We start from the raw sequence: 22,357 nt of genomic DNA, 5'->3' as shown, positions 1-22,357 counted from the left end.
CTCCAGGGCATAATACGGGATAAAATACAAACATTTAAGAATGAAGAATGGGGACAGAAACTCGCTGGGCTAGATACTACATGTCCTTGTGTGTGGAAACTAGCCAGACACTTCACCAGGGAGAAACATTACATTCCATGCTACAGGGACCAGACGGCCCAGCTTACTCCACAATGGAGAAGGCAGAGCTTATAGCCACAGCACTTGCAGCATCTTTCATGCCGAATATGGCTCCCTCAGATCCAGTATTCACACTTGAAATGGACCAGGAGATTACATGACTTGTAGCCCAGCCCACACGCGATGGAATTAGACGCACTAGCGCAAACGAAATCACACGGGCTATCAAGCATACCAACGCTAGAAAAAAGCCCCTGGGCCTGATGGCATTCAAAACCATGTCCTCCAGGACTTTTTTTTTTTTTTTTTTTTTTTTTTTCACTAGCTGCTTATATTTTATGACCCACCGTCTAATTTCTTATGGTGGGTCGTATATTGCCACTTAGCCGCTGTGACTGGGTCCGGGGTCCGCAGTGACTTAAAGTAACACCACACCGGCTCCCGTCCCCACTCACACCGTTGCCCGTGTCCCGCCACGTGGAGGCGGGCTCTGTTTAGATCCATTTGTTATCTTTTTTTTGTGCAGCATTAGAAAAACTTATAACTAATACAAAATCAAGTAAGATATTAATAAACAAAACGAAATTAAATATTTAGAAAGAAGGAAGGAAGAGAACTGAATAGAGAAGTTATATGTATAATATGGCCCGTCACCTGGTTGTGGGCTGCGGCCCGGGTCTTGGAATGACCATCAAGACGCTGGCCGTTGCTCACCATGCCTTTAACATCTACCATCCTAAAAACTACCTTAACTAGAAGAGATTAGGGTACGTTAAAGCTAGAAACTAAGACTAAGACCTCCATGTCCAGCCTGCTAAACTATTTACGATATACAATAGAGAGGTAACTGATTTTGTGCTTGGCTCAAAGTTGCTAATGAAAGGGTACTCGTGGTAAAAGTAATAAGGTAATGACGCTAACGGTTTGTGTTGAGCCTGCAAGGCTCCTAGTAGAGTACATCAGGCGCAAGCACCTCCCGGCCCCGTCGACAACACGACCTGAACGGTGGTTTTCCCCGATCTACCATAGGTATCCGTCGGGTTGGGCTCAAAAGAGAGGAACCACAATTAAGATCCTTCCATCCAGGACGTGCGCCGCCTCTTACCAGGGGGGCGTAGGTCCCTTGAAGAGGTGCCCAACTTTAAGCTTCAGATGAGAGGTTCTTAGTATAGTGGAGGTTGAGGTATAGGCTGTGTAGGTTGGTTGTACAAACAGTTCACACTGAGCCAATGAGACTTACAATGATACGTGGTGTGGCAGTTAGCACCTTCCGGCCCCGCCAGCAACACAGCCTGAGCGGTGGTTTTCCCCGATCTACCATAGGTATCCGTCGGGTTGGGCTCAAAAGAGAGGGACCACAATTAAGATCCTTCCATACAGACTGTGCGCTGCCTCTTAACGGAAGGTGTAGGTCCCTTGAAGAGGTACCTAGCTTTAAGCTCTTATTGGACATGGAGATGCTGTAAACTATTTATATATACGGTGCAATCTGTTTTTAGGATTGTGTGTGACTTGTGCACCTCTTGTCGGTTGTTCCACTCTGTTCTTTGAATTTGACTTGGTTGACACTATGGATCATCCGCGCTGGACGCTTCAATATCTGTGTTGGTGCCCTGGTCTGTATCTGTTTCTTCTTCATCACTCGTGGTGCTAATCATATCTGTATCCCCCTGGGCATCGTGACGTCTGTTTGGACCGACTTGCCTTCGGTAGGGTCTGTTGCGCAAGTATTCTATTTGTTGGATCTTCGAGATTTCGTCCGTTAGTTTGTTGAGTTCAGTCCACCTTTCCGGGTCGCGTATTATGGCATGTAGTTCGTTCTGTGTGTTCAGGCGATTTATGTGTACTGTGTGTCTTGTGTTCGTGCGTTGTCCGCAGAAGAAGACAGTATGTTCAGGGGAACCTTCTTCCCCGCATGTGCATCTATTAGTCTGCTGCAGACTCACGCGGTACAGGTGCGTGGGATAAGGGCCATGTCCTGTGATGAAATGTACCATACCGCGGCTGGGATCAATATGTTTTAGTTTTAGTCTTTCCCGGATGTCAGGGAAGAAGTTGTAGACACGGCGGCCCTTATCGCTGTTGGCCCACTCGCTCTGCCAGGTATCCACTCGCCATGCTCTGAGTTGGCGTGTTGTCTCAATCGGTACACCAGTGATCTGCCGAACCTGGTCTATTCTCCCCATCCTAAGCCAGTACATTGCTGCGCGGTACCTGATGGTGATATCTATGGGGAAAATTCCCATGACGACACATAGTGCGTCATTTGATGTTGTATTGAATGCCCCTGTTAGTCGAAGTAGAACACTTCTTTGGCCTCGACGTACAATGGTTCTGTTGGTTGAGAGATTTAACCTGTGGGCCCACGTACTGGCAGCAAAGCATAGTACTGACTCGAAGAGAGCGCAATGGTATGTTCGTGTCACTGACAGGGGTAGTCTGAATTGCTCCGAATTTAGCCTAGCCAGTTTGTGTAGTATCTTTTCTGCTTTGTTTGTGCATATTCGCATGTGTTCGTGGAAGTTCAATCGTTCATCAATGTATACTCCTAGATAGCGTGTGACTGCTAGTCTTTTTATGTTTGTGTCCCCAATTTTGACTATTGGGTTCCTGCGCAGGATACCCTTTAGCAATGTATAAGTTGTTTTGTTTCCTGCTATCTTTAATTTATTATCTGTGCACCATTGGGTTATTGTCCTAAGTGTTCCATTGGCTCTTTCTTCTAGCTGGGCACGGTTATTTGCTGAAACTACGACGAGTAGATCATCAGCATAAGCGACAGCTCCATCTGTCAAGATGTGCTCCTCTAGTAACTGTAGGAGCGGTTCTATAACTATGTCCCAGAAGATGGGGCCGCAGATCGACCCTTGTGGACAGCCTTTTGTAATTCGTTTAATCACTTTCTGGTTGTCCATTTGCCAAACGACCGTTCTGTCTCTGCAGTAGTCCATGAAACTATTATACAGAGACTCCGGTACCTGCAGGTGTCTGAGCCTCTTGAACAAGGCCGGCCACCAGAGGTTGTCGAAGGCACCTGAGATGTCTATCATAATTGCAAGTGTGTATTTGGAGGGTGTGTCGTGTACTATTTGGAGTGCTCTGTTAATTGCGTCGTCTATAGATTTCCCTTCCCTGAAGCCGTATTGGTGTGGTGTCAGTCCCCGTAGTGTTCGGTGTGCTTGTAGTCTTTTGCAGAGTAGTTTTTCTTGTACTTTACCGAGTGTATTGATAAGGCAAATTGGTCTGTATGACTTGGGGTCTGATGGGTCTTTGTCTGGAGCCTTTTTGATGATAACCGCCTTCGAGGTCTTCCACACTGCAGGCACACGGCCCAGCCTTAATGCATCGTTTAACAACGTTGTGAGAAACGGGGTGATCTGCGGTGCAATTTGTTTCAGTACCTCAGAGTGGATACCATCCGGTCCAGGCGCCTTTTTGTTTTTGAGTTCTGAGATCGCTGTCGCCACTTCTTCCTGCGCAAATGGACAGGTGACGGTTGGTGTGGTGTATACTGTGTCTACTTCGCGTCTCAGTGCTGCGTGTTGTGGTGTGTCTGTGTCTGCGATGTCGTCGGGCAGGAGTTTGCTCAGCAGGAACTCCGCTGTGCGTCTCCAGCCCTTAGTCATCTCACCATCCTCCTGTCGCAGCGTTCCCAGAACCAGTGGGCTCTTAATTTTCTCTGTCACGATTTTGTATGGTTCCCCCCAAATGTTTAGTTGTGTTTGTGCTGCTACATGGCTGTTCCAATGGTCTTTCCTGGTCTTATTCAGCTCAAGTTTATATTTATCCTTGGCAAGCCGGTAGTCGTGTAGTCGTAATTGTCTTTCTCTATCTGAAATTGCTCGTTGGTAAAGCTTACGTTTACGTTTTGTGTCTTGTTTGAGTCGTGTTAATTGTGTAGTCCAGGGAATATTTTGGTGTTTTGTCATTCTTTGCGTGGGTATGCAGGTGTTCTGTGTGTGTATAATGATATCTGTCAGCATGTGTGCTCTGTAATCAACACTGCCGGTGATGTCTTGCGGTATGTGCTCATGTATTTTTTGTCTGACCCTGTCCCAGTCTGTTTTGTCAAATAATAGTCTTTTTGGTAGTGTTTCTGTGTTGACGTTTGGTGTGCCACTTAAGGTTAGTGTGATGATGTTGTGGTCGCTAGCAGTGATCTGGTCATGTACGGTCCAGTCTCGTACGTGGTTGATGGCGGCATTATTAACGAGGGTGATGTCTATGTTTGATGAATGACCGTTGTGTCCGATGTGAGTCGGGTGATGTCCTTCCTTGTTGAGTACGTGTAGTCTGTTTTCTTGGATGATGTCATTTATTATTCTACCTCTGTCGTCAGTTCTGTCTGAATGCCACAGGGTTGATCTGGCATTTATGTCTGCACAGATGAGAAGTTTTTTGTTGCCAGCGTATTGCGCAACATCTCTGATGAGGTCTGCGTATGGTTTGATGCAATGACAGAATTGGGCGTACAGCGACGCGATGATCCAAGTATCCCCCTTGTGTGTGACTTCAACTGTAACTAGGTGCTCGGAACAGAGTTCTGTAATTTTGACTGGATGTATTTCTTTGTTTAGGATTATGACAGATGCCATGCAGCCTGTCCCCTCCGCAACTGTCACCGCACTTGGAGGAAAGTTGGGGATATGCCCTTGTCTAGTGTAGGGCTCCTGTATGCACAGAATGTCACTTTTTAGTTCACGTAGGACCCGTGGGAGCTCCGAATTTACAAGTATACTCCGCATAGCATTAAGCTGTGCTATTAGCAATTTGGGTGTTTAACTGTGGCGTAGCACTTGCTGCCAGTTTGACTGTAATCGAAGTATGTTCTCCCATGAGCCCTTACGTGATCCTTGTAAAGCTTGTCCATATCGAATGGTTCCTCCCTGCGGGCGCACACCTGCATGAGCAGGTCTAGTAGGCTGTCTGGATCTGTTGGAATATTCTCCGTTTTGAGAATCAGTCTATCGGTTTGCTCTGATGTACGGAAACAAACAGATTGGCCGTACGGGTGTAGGGTGCGGATGAGCATCCGCTGTGCCGTCTCTAAGATGTCTCTTTTTTCTAGCCTACTTAATTTTACATTTATATCTAGCTTGTCGTAACTAAAACTATCGGTGTCGATGGCGTGTGTTGGCGTCTCTGCAGCCGTGACGTGTCGTGATGGTGTAGTGGCGTCGTTGTGCACCTCTGCGGGGGGCGCTGGATTGACTTCCTCGTTGGTTGTTGTGGGGGTTTCCTTGGGCGTCGGCATTGAGGTTGTTGGTTGGGAGGCTGCGAAGGTGTTGGTATCATCAGGGGTATGCACTTTCGTATCACTAGGTTTTGAGGTAGCCTGCGATTGCCGCGATTGGTCGTCACACGCTTTCACTTTCGGGACTCTCTTAGGCTGATTGGGTTTCCTATGCGGTTTTAGTTTCCTAAAGGCTGCGATGATTCGTTTGTTTTTTGTGTGTGTTTCGTTTGTGCAGTCTTGATGTGTATCAGATGTGTTGGTTGTTTGTGCCTCCATTCTGCATTGATTTGACGTGATTTGGTTCCCACTTGACTGCTCATCTGCGCTACCTGTGACAGACATAACAGCTTTTGCACTGTCGCCTCTGTTGCCGGACCCTCCGCAGACTTTTGTTGCGGTTGTTGCTGCGGCTTTTTGTGTGGCATTCGTGATGTCTGCCGGCGCTGTGGCCTGCTCAAGGTCGGTATTACTGTTTCGAATATTATTATGAACACTACAATCTCTGGCGTAAGGGCAATAATAGACGTCGTCTTCTTCCTCTGTCAGTGAGTCAGAGAGAGTTATTTTGCGTTTGATTTGATTACAGTCTGAGGTGTCTGATTTGTTCATGTTTTCCGTTTGGACTCCAGTTGTGCTTGCTTGCGTTACGGTTGTGTTTAGCACCGTTGGGTTCAAGGTCTCGCCTTGTATGAATTTTATTGGTTTGATACGTCCTTCGCATTTTGTAGTGTCGTATGTGCGTCGTTGTGCTGGGGTGGATGGGTGATCTTGAGTCGTTAGCAACGCTGTTTTGTGCAGTTGCTTTGGTTGGTCATGTGTGGTATGGTTTTCTGGTCTGTCGGTATCAGGATTTGGGGTTATCATGTCTATTCTCAGTAGTTCGTCTTCGAGTTCGTCTATCCTGTTCATAAGGGTCATCTGGAATGTCATCCAGTACATTATTTGTCTTTTGATTAGTTTGGCGGCTTCTGGTGACATTTGTCCTGTGAGTGTTAGGTCGTCTATGTATTCAGTGATTGCATGATGGCTGTCCTCCAGGTTTGTATTGTGTATCAAGCCTGGAATGTGACCATTGTTGGGGTAGTCGTCAGGTAATAGTTTTTGCCTCTTACGCCAGAGTATTGCACGTAGATGGTTTCTGTGCCTGGTGGATGGTGACTTGTATGATCTTATTTTTTCAGGGGTTGATTTATGGAGCATGTTGTTTGACTCAGGGGGATGTTCAGTTGCCATAGTCAGTACTGTCAATTAGTCTATCAAGCAGCTGTTTGTAGGTCTGGCAGACGCCACCCCTGCTCTTATTGCAAATTCGGTTTCTGTTCCTGCAAGGGATGCAATCGATGGGCTCTGATGCTCGACAGTCCGCGCGTTTGTGGCCCTTTTTGCCACACCTTGAACAGGTCGTACCTGTGTCTGCGCAGGCTTTGGTTGTATGGCCAAGGTCACAACAGTTGTAACACTGGCTCACTGACGTATAGTCTTTGACAGATAGGGATTGGAAGTCTATGTACACCCTTCCTTTTTTGGTGAGGTACCAATAAATTCTTGGTGTGACTTCCAACACTTGGTGGTTATATCCCTTTCCTTTGGGCCCTGTGCGGAATCTGATTTTCACGTCTTTGTCGAATTCGTCTTTTGTGAAGTCGTCACTGAGATTTTGGTCGTATAAACACTCAAGAAATTCTCTATCCGAGATAGTGTCTGTCACTCGATAGACTATCACCAAAGGTTGCCGCTTTCTGGGCCCCTCACACGCGATATTCTCAATATCTTTCGTCTTTTCTATTATTTTCCTACAGTCCTCCTGTGTTGCTGCTTCGACAATCACAGCTGTCTTCGTGTTTCTTATTGACTTAATGTGTAGGTTGTCTCGTCTTGGGTTGATGTTTTTTGTCAACGTTTGTTTTATTGTTTTCGTGTCTTGGTTGTTGGTAGACTTTATGAAGAGAGTGGTTGCTTGCTTGGCTTTTGCCACCTCAATGCGTTTATGTTCTTTGGGTGCGGTGGAGAGTGCCGCAGCGTATGTTAGTGTCTTGGCCTGTTGCTGTGCCTGTTCAGTAACCTTTTCTGTCAGATCCCTAATTTGGTCCCTGAGCTCTTGGTTTATTTCAGCGAGTTTTGTATTGTCTTCCTCGAGTTTGTTGACCTGTTCTGTGAGAGACTCAATTCTAAGGTCCTTAACGGGGTCAGCTGAGTGCTGAAGTTCGCGCAGTAGATCTTTGTTCTGCTCTTGCAGCAGCTCGACCTTAGCTTCTGCTGACGTGAGTTGGAAAGCCAAAGGGAATATTTTATTCCTTATCGTATTCAGTACGCTACTCGATACGTGTTTGGCCTTTAATTCCGCCCCAATGTCATTTAATAGCTCGTCAATTGCAGCGATCTTCTGGCTCGGTGACATGACGGCATATTCGTGGGCACCAGACGCCATGCCTATAGGCGACGCTTTGCTACTGGTGCTGCTCTGCGCTCTACTAAGCGTCCCTTTCGTGGACTTGGGTGTGGTGTTAGCACCACTTAGTAGGCGTGCTCGATCCAGGATTGCGAATCTGTGTTATAGTTCTTAAAGAGTGACCTTTTTTTTAGTGTGTATTGCGTGTGCGGCACCACATTGTGACACGTAAGTCCCAAAAGCGATACGTCACAGAGCGAGGCCGAATGTGGGCTGGGTGGCTTCGCCGGCGATGTCCGATCGACACCGAGCGCCGCGGTCAGCTCCGCACGGCAGCCGGCCACGTGGTTCGCGGGACCAGATGGGGACTGTGAGCCCGCGTAAGCTGCTGACTCCCGCGGTTGGACGCGGAAACACGAGTCGTGTTTAGCAACACAGATTTGCTGTGGCCAGCGCAGTTTGGCCTACTTGCGAAACTCACGCGTAGTGCGTGTCAGCTGGCGCACCGCGACCTACTCTCGGGACTTTGCGTTCCGTCGCTCGGCGTGTCGCTTTACGTTACTCGTAATCGATTTTCTTCACTATCGACAGTTTATGACTTTTACCTATAATATGTCTATAATTCAGAATTATGATCGTTTCCCTTCACTGTATGGGTATTGTTCACATTGATTTCCTTCATATTAAGCTAGTCTTTTCTGCGAGATTTGCTACCATATGTTAGTCTTCGTTTTTAGTCTAAGTCCGTTATTATCAGTTTTTTATTCAGGACACTTTTGGAAGCTACCCTTCACTGTTCTAACATGTTATCGTGAGTTTGGTGGATATTTAACGTCTAATTACGGAGAAAAATCCTACCATACGTTACTTTGATGATTCGTCACACGGTAACTTTCCTTTCATATTGTTTTTAACACTTTCACAGCACTGCGGTTAGTAATGTTAGTAATGTCAAGCGTTCCTAATCGTATTAGTAGTGTTTTTGGATATTAGTTGTAGTGAAATACCTTTGATGAGGTCCAATATTCCGTAAATGTGCCCGCGAAGTCACTAATGCACTATTTCTCTAGTCTAAACACGAGAAAATTTTGTAGGACTGCTTCACTTCACTATTATCCATCACTGATCACTGTTTTTTTCGTTCACTGGCGTGATTGTTCCCGAAAGAACCGACAAAAAGACCGTAGTTGCGGGAGCGCGCGCGAGACACGTCCGTACGCGCTCGTGCTGGACGAGGACTTCACAGATAGAGCCGTAGAATACCTTACACACATAATGAATGCCATACTAAAACACCAACACTTCCTCAACTTTTGGAAGGCGGCCAAGGTCCTGATGTTCAGGAAGCCAGGGAAAGACCACTCCCTCCCACAAAATTACCGACCCATCAGTCTGCTGTGCTCGCTCAGCAAGATTGTTGAGAAGGTAATATTAAAACGCATCACTAGGCATTGCATAGCCAATGACACCATAAGACTGGAGCAATTCGGCTTTAGGAATCACACCTTGACAACACAACAACTCCTCCACATAGTCGAACATATAACACACAGTTACAACATGAACAAAGGCACAGGGGCTGTGTTCCTGGACATCGAAAAAGCTTTCGACTGTCTCTGGCACAATGGCCGTATACGCAAACTACACGAAGCTGGTTTCCCAGACGGCCTCATACATCTCATATCTCACAAACAGATGTTTCAGCACTGATGTGCTGGGCAAACAATCAACACAACATGGTATCCAAGCTGGCGTACCCCAGGGAAGCACCCTAGGGCCCATCTTGTTCAACCTGTACATTAACAACTTCCCAGCAACACAAAACATGACGTTAGCCATCTACGTGGATGACACAGCCATCCTTACGCAAGATTGGAAACCAGCGAATATTGATTCACGAATACAGACAGCACACAGAACTTCCGAGCCTTGGTTGGAGTGATGGCGTATTAAAGTAAATGTCGACAAGTGCGAAGCAGTTCTGTTTACACATAGACCGAAACTACTGCGCAATCATCAACACAATAGACAGATAACGCTACATACACACCCAGTACATTTCCCAGAGAAAGTCAGATACCTTGGTGTCTGGCTGGACTCGAAACTTACATGGGGCGACCACATTGAATAAACTGCCAACAGAGCGTGCGCGAGGCTCAAACAACTCTACCCAATGCTCAACAGGGGTACCCTGAATAGGAGGGTGTCGAGGTCCATATACATGACACTGATTAGACCTCTAATGACATACGCATCTCTCATCTGGGGATATGCAGCTCCTACATGACTGTGCCACCTGCAGATCATACAGAACAAAGTGCTACGAATCATTAGCAATGCTCCACCACCTTGAAACCCTCAAGGCAGTATTCAAAAAATACACCACACAACTATATAGGAACTCGAGGCACTCAAACAATCATTTCATCCTTACTCTGGGAAACTAAGTTCACAATCATAGGTGGAAGCACAAGTGGCCATAGACACTACTAACTAGGGCATAGCCACCTATGGCAAGCTAACGTACACCAACAAGCGACATACATCGGCAAGCTCCTGCATATCAGCAACGTTGACTGGATATACCAGCTGCTATAAAAGCCGAACAACAGGCTACAGCAGGGAAACTGACAAGCTCGCTGACTGATGCACAAACAAATCACCAACATCACCCTACACTGTGCATCTGATATATGACCTATCGGACACAAAATGATGAATGGAACTGTTACAGGTATGCTGACGCTGACCAAGAGATCAACACCGGCACCCAGCGGCAACCGCCGAGCAAATAGCACCGCACAACGTCAAAGGTATCGACATGCATGATACCCACTACTAACAAAGCCTACCCTTGCACGACCTATCACAGGCAGTGGGACATCCACTGCTGCTCTTACCACCCAACCTAACTATCAGAGGTTTTTCCCCCTTGGCTCTTGCCTTAGCACTTTTTTTTCCTCTGCCCTTCAAACTGCTACCCTTCGTTCGACTTCGACCCAATCTATCTCCAGATGAGTGCCTATTAATGGTTAACCTTAACCAGACATACGCAAACATCGCAGTATCCACATCCTGTGACACCTCACTCTAGTGAAAACTAACCCTTATGCAGAGATTGCAGTAGACCTTTTGAGTTGGTCATCATGCCGTTGTGGGAGTGGAGGGGCTCCACCTCTATTAAAGAAAAAAAAGGTCTGTCGGCTCCCAGGGTAATATTCATGAATTACTCACTGTAATGTGCAAAGAATAAACCGCAAACTTCAACCTTTAGATATTTTAAGTGCATAAATTTGTCTGAACTTACCACTGAATACTCACGACATTTCTTGGCAGACAACAGCAGGAAATAATATTGAGATAGACAGCAAAGTCTCTAATTTCACTGAGAGATTCATTAACTTATAAGATAAACATGCTCCCCTAAAAACAGTAAGAGTAAGGAGAAAACTTGCATCATGGCTCACAGATCATCTCAAACCTCATGAGTATCAGAGACACGGCACACAGGAAATACATGCTGAACCCGACATTTGATAATCATACCACATACATGCAGCTATGCAACTGAGTAAATAAGTCCGTTAGGAATGCAAATCTCAGACACATTCACTCGCTAACTGAAGACTTTCACAGGCCTGTCGTACTGTGGAAAACTCTATGAGGCCTACCTAGGAATAGGCACTCCCAAATCTGTAGCTGAACCTCTACTTCCAACTGAAGACCTAAATGGGTATTTCACAATGCTGACATCTATACTTGACCAACATACAAGGACATGAACTATTGATTCCCTTAATGGATCACTGATTAATGGACACAAGAAATTTGCTTTGCAGCCTGTAAGCCATAACATGGTGAGGAAGTCAACTGTGCGAATTCATTCTGCAGCTTCAGGACATGATAATATTACAGTGCAAATGACCAGATTTCTCACCATTCCACTGCCGCCAATAATATGCGACATTCTTTAAATTCTTGCACCTCCCCATCAGACTGGAAGCAGGAACTCACAAAACCATTACCAGGAGGGAACCTGCCAAAGAATGCTCCGACTACTGGCACTATCCAATGCTTTAGAATATTATAGTTTATGGACAGCATACTGATTATTTATCATCATGTAATAATCATGTAACCTTTTACATGAATACCAGTCTAGTTTCAGGCAAAACTGCAGCATGATGACTGCTCTTATAAAAGTGACTGATGATTTAAAACAAGCCATGAACAATCAGCAGGCGACTGTTATGTACTTTTTAGATTTCAGCAACGTATTCAACACTGTGGACTTTTGACATTTTTCTTGTTGAACACAAAAGCATAAACTTCAAATTTTCTTCAAGTGCTGTATAATGGTTCCACTCATACCTTTCATTGTGCCTGCAGTAGTATAATGACTGGAACAAAAAGATCACCATGGAGGAATGTAGTATCAGGGGTCCCTCAAGGATCAGTATTGCTCCAACTACTATTCTCATTATATATTAATAATGTCTCGACTGTTCTCTCCCACTGCAAATATCACTTACTCTGATGATCTCCAGCTACATCTAAGCGCAAATCCGACAAACGTATATACAGCCATCCAGCATGTAAATGCTGATTTACTTGCCTTGTCAGACTGGGCGCAGAAATTAGGTTTGAAACTTAACCCATCTAAAACACAAACAATCTTAGTCGCTTGTAAAAGACTTATTACCCCTCAATACAGAGAATTGCCATTAATCCTCAACTGCACAGAAATTACCTTTTCTTCTTCTGCAAAGAACTTCAGAATAATTCTGGACCATCACCTAGACTGTATTGAACACACAATTTCAGGCTGTAAGAAGGTTTCAGTGCCACTTCACTCACTACAGAAACATAAAAAAGTGTTTCCTTTCAGTTTGAAAAGAAGCTGTTAGAGTCACTTATACACTATTTACTTGACTGTAATGATACTATTCTCCAAGGACTTTCATATGAAATCTCACGCACATTGGAACTGGCAATGAATGAATGCATGTGCACAATACATTTGTGACATTCTAATTTTCATCCATATCACTCCTGCCTACAAACAATTATCACAGCTATATGCCAATAAGTGTAGAGATTATTACACCCTATGCTTGTTCTATCGTCTTCTCAATCACCACACTCCCTCTTATTTATTGCCAACTTTTAAACTACCGCTCAAATAGCCCAGCAGAAACACCCACTCTCAACACAGTAAAATCCTCTCTGTACCAGGACGTAACACTGCCATGCTCTATAGGAACCCGACTCTGGAACAATCTTCCACAAAATATCAGAGAAGCCAAATCCCTTCCAAACTTCAAAATACAGCTAATGACCCCCCTTCTATCACAACAGCCTTCTATCTAGTCTCACAAATTCTCTCTACCCCTCCCCCTTGTCAGCAGAGTTCTCAATTTGTACTTCATTGTTTCCTATCTTCTACTGTCACCATCATTTCAATATTCTTCTTCATCTATATTCTTTTTACTCCTGATAACTCTAATCATAGACTCAAACTTACTACAATAATTTATATAATTCCTTATGCCATTTACTTTTATCATCATCATGTGAAATTTTTTGTGAAATCTTTGTTATGTGTCGTTCCTGGTCAGATGTAAGAGAGGGGGCCTTAAGGTCCTAATCTGGTCAAGGTAAATAAGCAACAAATAAATAAAATAAATTAAGCAAGAATTCTATCATCTTACTGGAGCTCAGACTTTTTTGGGGAAGATTAATTATTAATCGAAGCTTCTTCAACAAGTGGCTTACATTATGCATCCGCTCAACCAGTTGCAAAAGAAGGGCATTCAGTACTGTGGGCAGCTGACTGCAAGCTTGTTCTCATACAGCTGAACCATCTGCTGCTCTTGGTGCCTTGCCATACAGCTTTTTCTCCATTGTGTCCACTGGTTACGACCACCGATGCTTCTCCCTTGGCACTGGTGCAGCGCTGGCACATAAGAATGATCACAGAACCGAGCAACCAATTGTCTGTACATTTTACCTTCATTACAGATCACAAACCACTGGCAGCACTCATTAAGCCCTGCTCTCAGCTTCCGGAGTGGATGACACAACATTGGGCACTTTTCCTCAGCCCCTACAATTATACCATAAAATACAAGCCCACAGCACAACATGCAAATGTCGATGCTCCCCCTGATCCCCTCAGGGCTAAGGCTGGCAGTAAGACTCACAGGAAATCTCCTGTATCCACATCGTCGTGGAATGACAGCACATTTTGTATGGGTTTCCCACTACAGCTACTCACATTGCTGCATACAAGTGACATGATCCTGTCTTACAGTGCTTCATGCACTTTGTGCTTGATGAGTGGCCCACTCCTTTTTCAAAGACCTCCAATCCAGAGCTCCAAGCCTGGGCTCGCTTCTTCCCCACTATTTGTCAGTTTTCTCCAAAGTTCTCCTGCTTGATGTGGAGGTGGATACTCATTGTTACATCATCCCACTTACCCTGTGCCACTTGTTCTGCGCAGTGGGTACATAATGAATGAAAACCCTTGCACACCAAATGTCTACGGGACAGCACTAAAAGATGTGGAGGCTGTGGTGTGCAGCTGTTCTGCTCATGGCCAGCATTGGACCGCTCCACCCAGTCTTTTGCCCCCCCCCCCCCCCTCCTGCCCCTGTAGCCCACACTAATCTTGACTTTGCTGGCCTCTTTCTGGACTACGTCGCTCACTGTCATGGGCATCTATTCTAATTATCCATAAGTGGTCAGCATGGTATCCACTAGCACTGACCCAACTCTCAATGCACTCATCCAGATTCTAGCTATCGGAGGGCTTCCCCATATCATCGTATCGGACAATGGGTCCCAGTTCATGGCAATGCTTTTTGAACAGTTCTGCACATCCAATGGCATCGGGCACGTGTTTGGTCTGCCACATCACTTCTCCTCTAATGTAGAAGGGGAGTGTATAGTGCATACATTAAAACAAGAAATGTTCCACCACCACAACTGCACTAACGATGTTTCTGCACAAATACAGAACAAAAACCTGTCCAAGACTGCAGCCTCACAGAGCTCCTAAATGGGTGGCAGCCGTGTGCTCTCCTCCATCTCCTAGCCTCTCAGCCCAATAAAGGTCACACCCAGCACACAGGGGTGCAGTCGTGCGGGCACACTCATATCGGGCGAAACCGTTGTGAATGCCAGCTACAGTAGTTGCCACCCACAGGCAGTTCCTTATGATGGTTGATACTCTGGGAGGGTTTGGAATGCTATCACACCAATCAATTCCATCCACACCTGCCGACTGCACCACCATCAGGGGTGCAATCAGACCTAGAATGCCCACCCACACAGGTGCAACTTGTACTCCGGGACACCAGTGATGATTTCCATGGATGCAGGCATGGAGATAGAAGACTCACTGCAGCCACCAACCCCTCGACCATTGTCATCAATACCATCGTCATGGGATCAATACCATCGTCACGGGCACCGTTGTTGTCTGCGTCACCACACTACCAGATTTCCCTCCAGCTGGTGAGCATCAGTGCCAAGACTCCTCCCGTGCTGCCAGTTCACCTTCCTAAGCATAGTCGAGGGTACTTCTGCCCATATGTACCCATTTCAGGGGGGAGGGATCTAGTGTCCTGGGCGGCAAGTCTGAAAGCCTGCTGGAAGGCATGGACCTTGATGACAGCACTGGCACTGCTATAATCTGCAAGCACTGTTGTTGCCTCTGCAGTGCTGGCTACGAAGACACGCCCATCCTGCCAGTCTATCAGCATTTGTGGCTGGTCTTAAAGGCAGCAGCGCAACCGCTCAGTTTGTAAGTTGTGACTTCATTGCACTAAACCATTGATCTCACTACACATTGTCGTTTGGTTCTGGATTTGCTACATCTCAGGTTTTTGATCTTATTGTACTTGTTGGACTTGTTATTCTGCAATGTCGCCCACCTCCATTGTTTGTATTTCTCTCACTGTTGTCCTTTCTCTCTGGTAGCTCGCGGTTGTCACCCTCGGCCACTTGACCAGTCACCACGTGCTCTCAAGTCGGTGCCAGTAGTGTTCAATTCTGCTCACTATAGCTCCTCTCCCTTCAACTCTGGCAGCTGGACCTGTTACAGGTAGACACAAGAAAACTAACAAACCGTGTCTTCCTCCTACCAACCAGCCTTCCTACCAATTGTTGGCTCCCATCTAGGTCCCTCACCATGACTTTCCTTCATTCTCACTAATTCTTTGTTAGCTTCTTCCAACTCTGCCTGAAGGGGACATATCTTCCTTTTCCTGGTCCTCTATCAATTTGTTCCTACTACATATTTTGCAGTTCCAAAAGAGTGCCTTAATGACATCCCCATTACACTTCTCACACTGAAACCATTTGCTATCATTCGCTACAACCCTCACAAAGAGTACCACTACTCAATTTCCTACAGTAACTCTTACAGTTTCCACTCCTGGTCAAATAAATTAACCAAATTAAAATACACTAACTATGTAAAACTAAAGGAATATTCTAAGATGAGTTGAGCTTATTCCACTACAAAAGTATATAACCACAAGAGAATCTGTTAAATCAGCTATGACTATAAGTTCAGAGTAAGAGGTCATTAATGTAAATGTGACCATAGGGAAATGTCAACTACAAGTCTACAAAACTACTTAAAAATTATAAAAATGTGTTCAAAAAATTCTTTTACAGAAAGTCAGCTTATCACCGTGAATTCGGCTTAGTTTTGTGCTATTACGGATGACGTTGCTGTCATTGAATGCAACTAAAGGCAGAATAACTGCAAAGCAAAGTATGGGTTTGTTTTTTTAAAAACATATTTTCTTATATTGGATGAGAGGTAAAGCCCTGTGTCCTGCATGCAAAAGTGTTCTTCCAAGTGAATAAAAGGGGTAAAACAACTGACAAATATTACAACGTCCTCTGCATCAACATAGTTAAAGAGAATATGTACTGATTCCTGCACTCCAAAAGGAAACCAAGTCATCTGACTGCAAGACATATTACATGCTCACAATGAGGCTTTTGCAATGGCAAAACTGAACGACTAAGTACAAACTGTTGGAACATTTAACCTAGCCAAGAATTTTGAAAATGTGACTGGAAAATGTTTTGAGCCCCATGAATTATATTTTAACAGCAGCATATGGCGATCTACAAGATTTCACACTCCTCTGAAGAGATTATGGCAGGTACTAATGAATATTAATTGTACCAAAAGAAAAAGTTTCCATGAGGAAACTATAGAGACAGAATGGCTGGAAAGTATTTGTCCTGTTGTTGTTGTTTTGCTGCCTTCAGTCCAAAGACTGGTTTTATGTAGCTCTCCAAGCTACTCTATCCTTTACTGGCCGCCTCATTTCCAAGTAACTGCTGCAACCTACAGCCATTTGAATTTCCTTAATGTGTTCATCTTTTGGTCCCACTCTACAATTATTAGCCCCTACACCTCCCTCCATTACCAAACTAATAATTCCTTCATGCCTGAGGATGTGTCCTACCAACTGATTCCTTTTTTTTGGTCAATTTGTACTAGAAATTTCTTTTATTTCCCAATTCAATCCAGTAGTTCCTTGTTAGTTACTCAATTTCACCATCTAGCAGCCTTCTGTAGCACCACATTTCAAATGCCTCAATTCTCTTCTTTGGTGAACTGATAAATGTTAGGGACATGGAAATACAGTTTTCTTTTTTGAACAATTTTGTCATTATTTTTTGCCAATTTCAATGTTATTTGTTATCAATTTTGGTGTTTTTTTCCACAACATTTGGTGTATTTTGCTGAATTTGGTATTAGTTTATGATGGCTTATTCCTCAAATACTGTATGTCCCTTATTTTAGTATTATTTAATTGTTTTTCAATATTACATCGAAAAAGAAAATTAGTGATCAGTTACATTGAGTTTTTAAAATCTCTTCTCCAGATCTATAATTCCCTCTCAAAAAGTGTAATTTGTACTTGGTTTCTTCTACTGTTTGCTCAATGTACAGAGGTTTCTTCTGATGTTTGCTCAATTTACAGGCTGAATAACATCGGCACTAGGCTACAACCTTGTCTCAATCCCTTCTCAGTCATTGCTTTCCCTTTAAGCTCTTCAACTATTATAACTGCACTCTGGTTTCTGTACAAGCTGCAGATATCCTTATGCTCCCTGTGAATGAAACCTGCTACCTGCAGAATTTCATTTCAAAGAGTATATTTCATTCATCATCAACCAAAATGGTCTTACTGTGCTGGTACTGTGAACGGCTGAAAGCAGGGGGAAACTACAGCTATAATTTTTCCCCTACGCATGCAGCTCTACTGCACTATTAAATGATGTTGGCATCCTCCTGGGTAAAATATTCCTGAGGTAAAATGGTCCCCCATTTGGATCTATAGACAGGGACTACTCAGAAGGATGTCATCATCAGGAGAAACAAAACTGGCATTCCACAGATTGGGCAGGTAGGTTAGAAAATTTAAATAGGGAAATGGGTAGGCTGAAGTTAGATATAATGGGAATTAGTGGGGTTTGGTGACAGGAGGAACAAGACAACTGGTCAGGTGAATACAGGGTTACAAATACAAAGTCAAATATGGGTTTAATAAAGAATAAGAAAATAGGAATGTGAGTAAGTTACCATGAACAGTGAAGTGAATGGATTATCACAGCCAAAATACACGAAGCCCACACCTACCACAGTAGTACAAGTCTATATGCTGACTAGCTCTGCAGATGAAGAGATTGAAAAAATGTATGATGAGATAAAAGATATTATTCAGATGGTTATTGGAGATGAACATTTAATAGTGATGGGGGACTGGAAGTCAATAGCAGGAAAAGGAAGAGAAGGAAAGGTTAATATGGACTGAGGGAAAAGAATGAAGGAGGATGCTGACTGGTAGAATTTTACACAGAGCGTAATTTAAGCGTCATTAGTACTTGGTTTAAGAATCATGGAAGAAGGTTGTATCTGTGGAAGAGACCTGGAGATACCAAAAAGTTTCACAATGATTATATTATGGTAAGATAGAGATTTCAGAACCAGATTTTAAACTGTCAGACATTTCCAGGACCAGATGTGGATTCTGACAATTTATTTGTTATGAAAAGAAGAAATCGCAAGAAGGTACAAAATCTAAACTATCCACAGTTAAAGCGGTTGAAAATATTGTTAGCGATATATATGATGGCTTTGAACACAAATTAATCTCTTTTGCTACTCTCCTAGACCTGAGTAAAGCATTTGACACTGTATCTCATAGTACTTTGATCATGAAATTAAGACACTACAGCATGGAAGAGGACACTCTGAAACTATTAGAATCCTACTTAAGCAGAAGAGTACAATTTGTTAGTGTAAATGGGCAGCTGTCAAACCAACAAACAATAAAAAGAGGTGTGCCACAGGGCTCCATACTTGGGCCCTTCCTGTTTGTAGTGTATGTTAATGATATGCCACAGTATTTACCCTGTATAACAGTCCTCTATGTGAACGATACAACGTTTATTAATTCAGGACAGACTCTTGAATCTCTATGAGAAAAAAATAATAAAGAAAATAAGTCTGTTAAACTGTTAGGAATGATGATTTAGCAGAAACTTAGCTGGGATAAAAATATCACATACGTCTGTTCTAAACTTGCACGTGCTATGATCTTACTTTATAAGCTTAGGAATAATGTCAGCCAAAACTTACTGCTGCATTCATATTTTGCTTATATCCACTCCCATCTTCATATGGTATTCTGCTCTGGGGAAATTCTCCCAATTAAGTATCAGGTATCCACACCCATTATACAAGACGAAACTACACAATTGATCTGCCATACTCTAGATTGTCCAAGATACATAATAGTTATTGTGGTGTCACCGCCAGACACCACACTTGCTAGGTGGTAGCCTTTTAAATCGGCCGTGGTCCGCTAGTATACGACGGACCCGCGTGTCGCCACTATCAGTGATTGCAGACCGAGCGCCGCCACACGGCAGGTCTAGAGAGACTTACTAGCACTCGCCCCAGTTGTACAGCCGACGTTGCTAGCCATGGTTCACTGAGAATTACGCTCTTCTTTGCCGAGACGATAGTTGGCATAGCCTTCAGCTAAGTCAATTGCTACGACCTAGCAAGGCGCCATTTATCCTCTGCTATGTATCTAATGACGCATATATTGTATCAACAAGACCAATGTTCACCAATTGTAGATTAAAGTTAAGTATTCCAGCAGCTACGTACTTTTCTTTAGAGCATTCAGTATGTATCCTGTTTCAGACCTCATGCCAGCCTGCATGAGTTTAAGCGCATGCCTTTCGGTTACCCGTCACTGTGGACTGGCTGTCTTGTCAGTCCACAACAGTTATAAATATGTAGGCCTCGAACTGTTTAATATGCTCCCTAAAATTGTACAAACAGTATCTAAAAATAAATTTGAGACAACATTGGGTCAATGGCTCAAAGGTAAAGCATTTTACTCAGTTGATCAATATAAAGATTGTAACATGGCAGATTTGCTGTTTTAACATAGAGAAAGGCACCGCTGCCTGTAGTAGGACCTAAATTTGGAAAAACAATATCTAACATATAGGCATAGACCTATTTCGAGTACTCTATATTTGTATCAATATCTTAGGATAATGACATAGTGTTATCAACATGTATATGGTAATCACATAGTGTCATCATCATCAACAAGAATACTCCCTACTTAATATAAATTTGTATAATGTTTTCTTTTTTATTGTGAAATTAGTACTATACAAAATTCCAAATGTTTGCTATTGTACTACACTAACATTCATACGATTTATATATACATTGTTATGAGAATATAACCATCTTTATGCTATAATTGAACTTACTGACGAAGCCCATTGTATAATAAAATACTGAATGGCTAATAAAGATTCTTATTTTTATTCTTAAAGAGATGAGACCTGGATAAGTTGAAAGAACGAGAGGTTGTTGACAGTTTCAGGGTAAGCATTAGGCAATGGTTGACTGGCAAAGTGAAGCCAGCACAGGGTCAAATAGCTAAAAAGACAAGACCTAGTAGGAATCATCGGATAACACAGGGTACGCTGAATTTAACTGATGGAAGGAGAAAATATAAAAATGGAGAAAATGAAGCTGGTGAAAAGGAATACAAATGTCTAAAAAATGAGACTGACAGGATTTTCAAAATGGGTATGCACAAACGGATTTAGAAGCATATTTCACTAGAGGAAAGATAGTTACCATCTACAGAAAAATTAAAGAGGTCTTTGGGGAAAAGAGAAGTAGCTGTATGAATATCAAGAGCTGAGATGGAAAACTAGTCCTAAGCAAAGAGGGGAAACGTGAAAGGTGGAAGGAGTACATGGAGGGTCTATACAAGGGATATTAACTTGAAATCAATATTATAGAAATGAAAGAAGATGTAGATGAAGATGAGATGGGAGATGTGATATTGCAAGAGGAATTTGACAGAACACTGAAAGACTTATCTTGAAACTAGGCCCTGAGACTAAATGACATTCTCTCAGAACTACTGGTAGCCTTGGGAGAGCCAGTCATAGCAAAATTCTTCCATCTGGTGAGCAAGATGTGTGAGACAGATGAAATACCCTCAGACTTTATGAAGAATATAATAATTCCAATTCCAAAGAAATCAGTTGCTGACAAGTGCAAAGTTACCAAAATATCAGTTTAATAACTTCTGGTTGCAAAATACTAATATGAATTATTTACATAGGAATAGAAAAGTGGTAGAAGCTGTCCTTGTGGAAGATCAGTTTGGATTCCGGAGAAATGTGGGAAAATGCGACGCAATACTGATCCTAAGAATTAGCTTAGGAGATGGGTTCCCATATATATAGCATTTGTAAACTTAGAAAAAGTTTTTGACAATGTTGACTGGAATACTCTCTTTCATATTATGAAGGTAGCAGCGGTAAAATACAGAGAGCAAAAGGCTATTTACAACTTGCACAGAAACCAGATGACAGTTATATGAGTCAAGGCCATGAAAGGGAAGCAGTGGTTGGGAAGGGAGTGAGACAGGGTTGTAGCTTATTGCCAACATCATTCAATCTGTACATTGAGCAAGCAGTAAAGGAAACCAAAGAAAAATTTGAAGCAGTAATTAAAGTTCAGCAAAAAGAAATAACAACTCTGAGGTTTTTGATAACACTGTAATTCTGTCAGAGACAGCAGAGGACTTGGAGGGGCAGTTGAACAGAATGGACAATGTCGTGGATGGAGGATATAAGATGAATATCAACATTAGGATAGTTTAATTAAATCAGGTGATGCTGGTGGAATTAGATTACAAAGCAAGACGCTGAAAGTAGTAGGTGAGTTCTGTTATTTGGGCAGCAAAATAACTGATGATGGCTGAAGAAGGGACAATATCAAATGTAGATTGGCAATCACAAGGGAAGTGTTTCTGAAGAAGAGAAATTTGTTAACACTGTATATAGATTTACGTGTTAGGAAGTCTTTTCTGAAAGTATTTGTATGGAGTGTAGCCATGTATAGAAGTGAAACATGAATGGGTGTAGACAAGAAATGAATAGATGTTTTTGAAATGTGGTGCTACTGAAGAATGCTGAAGATCACATGGGTAGATTATGTAACTAATGAGGTGGTAGAATGA

General features: G+C 43.2%; 1 protein-coding gene across 1 annotated transcript in view; it reads right to left on the bottom strand.

The window, feature by feature from the left end:
- LOC124804997 (FAM172 family protein homolog CG10038) overlaps positions 1-22,357 on the bottom strand; it is a 277,839-nt gene that overhangs the window by 187,229 nt on the left and 68,253 nt on the right. The gene's annotated exons all lie outside the window — the stretch shown is intronic.

This window comes from Schistocerca piceifrons, chromosome 7 (genome assembly GCF_021461385.2).
Source record: "Schistocerca piceifrons isolate TAMUIC-IGC-003096 chromosome 7, iqSchPice1.1, whole genome shotgun sequence".
NCBI lineage: Eukaryota > Metazoa > Arthropoda > Insecta > Orthoptera > Acrididae > Schistocerca > Schistocerca piceifrons.
The sequence above is the reverse complement of the archived record's forward strand: the minus strand, read 5'-3'. Positions and strand labels throughout refer to the sequence as shown.